The sequence below is a fragment of the Sinocyclocheilus rhinocerous genome, unplaced genomic scaffold (assembly GCF_001515625.1).
Source record: "Sinocyclocheilus rhinocerous isolate Xijiao unplaced genomic scaffold, SAMN03320098_v1.1 scaffold735, whole genome shotgun sequence".
NCBI classification, from domain to species: domain Eukaryota; kingdom Metazoa; phylum Chordata; class Actinopteri; order Cypriniformes; family Cyprinidae; genus Sinocyclocheilus; species Sinocyclocheilus rhinocerous.
In genome coordinates, this window is record NW_015629505.1 from 823,181 (window position 1) to 826,949 (window position 3,769).

A 3,769-nucleotide genomic window follows, 5' to 3' on the forward strand; every position below is an offset into this window, starting at 1 on the left:
TTTACGCCACTTAGACTTGCACATTTCATTCTTATCTTTTTATAGGAAACTGAGGATTTGAGACACTGCTGTAACCAATGAACAGAACCTCTTTGACCACCTCGACACTGGTGGCATTACAACAGCCTGAGTCAAAAGAGCATTGTTGATCAGTTCTTGGCTGAAAAACAAGAACTGACCTTACACATCCTTTTTTATGTATTCATTACAAAAGGTTGTAGTTTCGATGTGTTTTGTTTCTTCTCTTTCAACATACCTTTGTCTTCTCAACCTCATAAGAACATTACAATCAGTGTTTTTAATATTATTCTATTAGTATTTATTAATATTATTATATTTTTCGTTTTCATTGTCATTTTAGTTTAAGTAATTCTGTTAAGTGATTTTTTCATTATTATTATTATTATTGTATATAGCTTTAATTTATCTTTTTTCCAGTTTTGGTTGTAATTTTATTGTTTCAGCTTAAACTTATTTTAGATAGTCGCCAAGGCAACATTTCTCATTTTTGTTTATGTTTTTAAGTTGAAGTTTTCAATAACAATATTTATTAGTTGTAGTTTTAGTAAACAACACTGCTTAGAACAGAACATGCAACATGCATATGAAATTTATGCACCATTTTCATTATACAGTTCTGTAAGCTTTGCATGAGACTTGAAATGCAATATCAAGACATAAAGGGCGAAGGTCACATCTGTTTCATGTGTCAAAATACCAAATGGATTTGCAATCAAATTTCCCTTCTGCTGCATGTGAAATGACAGTTCAACAAACATTATTTACAGTCAGCATTTGAATTTTGTTCCTAATTTTTCTCCACAATGAGGATTGAAGTGGTTCTTTTATTAGTGAAATCAAATGTCTCATATGTAAACTTGACTATTAATTTAAGATTTTATCTTAATTACTCATAAAGCATACACTTGACTGGTGTTGAGCAAAAAACTAACACATACAAAGCATCAATTTGTTACTAATAAATTGGATGGACAGATTCAATATCAATGTATTCATAGCTCTGGCTTCTCCAGAGGTTTCTTGGAGTCAATGCACTGTGAGGTTTCCAGGTCTGGTGAATAACAAGTAACTAATGTTGGAACGGTTCAAGTGTCTCAGCTCTTCATGGGTCTATTGTCTCATACGTGGGAACCACATGTTTTCCCTGTTTCAAATTTGTTACGCTGGCATGCTGTTTCAATTCATGTTGTCCGCCAACTAACAATCATTGTCTTTTCAAACTTCAGCTCTCTGAATACAAAGATGTCTTTATTGCTGTAGCTGAATTTGTATTGTAGGGAATTTAGTTGCAAACCACAATGATGTATCTGGCAGTTTGTATATTCATCCAAAATAATGACTAATGGAAAGGCTGATGATAAGGGAACAATTGTTATTTCTATTATGGTTTCCAATGTACAATTTCAATTTAGTGATTGTTGGCTATATATATATAAATATAAAATAGCCTATAAAAAAATTATTTCAGAAAGTTTATTTTGTCTCACCTTTATATTGTTCCAACCCAAAAAGGAACAAAAACGTAGATGTTTGGAAAAACTATCTCAGTCACCATTCGACTTCATAAATTTCAATGAAGTGAATGGTGACTGTCTCTGTCAGTCTCTAAAATCTTCTTTAGTGTTCTACAGAAGAAAGAAAGTAATACAGGTATGAAACGTCATGACGGTGAGCAAATTATTATAGATTTTTTTTGGGGGGGTGGATCAACTATGGCTTTAAGATTACACTCACGTCGCCCGGAAGCTGTTGCTGTTGAGGACAAATGCAAGTCGGAGGCGCGCGCTGCTGAGCGTGAATGACAGACGGACGCGCGCGCGGTGTCCCTGCACTCACGCAACTCATTCGTTTGTCAAGATATGTTTGTTGAGATATTCTTTGATGACGCTTTTGTATTCACGAACTACAGTTTGGAAATAACTCCTTAACATCAGTGACAAGTACCTCTCGGGTAAGTTGTTAAATTAGTTAACTTGCTTGCGTACAGTTCGTTGGATGTTAACGTTACGCCTTTTAAACATTATTTTGCTTGTGCCTAATTCCCCAAGTGAGTTTTGTCTTGTTTTCAGCAATTAACAAAACAACATAAATATGTCTGTGTTTAAATACTCTTGAGTAATTAATAGTGTTAATTAGATAAAGCTGTTTCTCCTCAAACCTGTTGGTGGTTTGTTTTTGTCAGTTTGTTTAGCTGTCTCCAAGAGAAGTATTGAATCTTGTTTAAGTATTTACTACTTTATTTTTACTTTTACTTAGCGTTGCAGTTAAACAGTACGGCTATCATTTTGTAAATGTTTCTTTAGTTTACATCAAGGTTTCTTGAGTACAACAGCGGACAGGATGCGCGCTCCCGTGCGCCAGCAGGGTTGTTCTCACACGTGAAAAGTGTGCAAAATAGACCGTGAACTAAAGTATTAAAACTTTATTGAGGTGTATCCGTGAGATAGGAACAGGGCGAGGTTTCGAAGCGCTATTTAAAGCATACCAATGGTCTGTTTATCCTTCATTGTGGCTAAAGGAAGGGTCGCTCCCGTTACTTGATACACTACATGTTTCCCAGCTGGGCGCGCGGTCATGAAGCGCGCTCCTGGGGAGATGCATGTCACAAAAGCAGAGAATTGAATGCGACACCTGATGGCTGATGCTCGTATGTTGTCACGGGTCTACATTGTACATTCTTTTGCATGCTAAATCCTAAATAATTTTACTCAATTAGTTGTATACAACTAATGTAGAAGTTAGTTGCATTAATGTAAAAATGCATTTATAGTTTAAGAGCCACAGCTCTATGTACATAGAGGTAGTGCACAGAGTAACAAAACAAAAGAGCCTTTACTGCGCTGCACTGGATTGTTTTATGATCCAGTCTCATTTGCTTTGATCTAATATATAACACCATCAGTGACTCAGCTTTATGACCTTTGTGGTTCCCTTTTGTATTTAGTTCTGCCAAAAACAACTTCATTTTTTTCATGTGGTTAGTTAATGTATAATAATTATATTAAATAATTAATTGTATATAATTAGGCAAGCAGGTTTATGACATCCTACTGAGAGACTGTATGTATTTGTACTTAAAAAAAATAGAGGTCAATGAAAAGTTGACTAGTTACAGGACCTAAGATACACTTTACCTTATACCTTCAAATAAGTTTTAACCTTAAACCTTGATATTGATTTAAAATACATAATATACATGGTTTTAAATCCAAGTTCATTATTTACTTTATCGCATATAGATTTTATTAGAAAATGCGAATAGGCCTGTCACGATAACAACTTTTTGTTGTGCGATATATTGCCCCAGAAATAACTGCGATAAGCGATATTATTGTCATTTTAAAGACCATTTTATGCCACTGAATATATAATCATAATGTAACAGCATAATAATGCAAGAAGGCCTACACACTTCCAAATGACAATAAACTTTAAATTTTTAAGAATATTTAGACCATAGATACCTTAAAAAACCTGAATAAATAGTAAATAAAAATGTTTTAACAAAAAGTGCAAAGTAACAAGTACAAAAAAAGAAAAATGCACACTTTTATGGAGATTTTTCCATCTACAGATTTGTCCCTGACCTTCTTTTCTCTGTAAATTAAGGGTGCACACTATTGCTGAAAAACACAATCACTACTCAGCAGTCAGATGTCCGCATGCACAAAGGCACAGATCCCTAAACAAGACCATATCTGCAGATGAAACTCTTTTTGTAGAAGCATTTTTTAAATTTGAACGAGCA

General features: G+C 34.2%; 1 long non-coding RNA gene across 1 annotated transcript in view; it reads left to right on the forward strand.

Moving 5' to 3' along the window:
• Positions 1-1,789: 1,789 nt before the first annotated feature.
• LOC107738978 (uncharacterized) overlaps positions 1,790-3,769 on the forward strand; it is a 56,534-nt gene continuing 54,554 nt past the window's right edge. The window contains exon 1 of the long non-coding RNA XR_001639951.1: positions 1,790-1,972. This is a non-coding gene — a long non-coding RNA (uncharacterized LOC107738978). The remainder of the gene's footprint in view (positions 1,973-3,769) is intronic.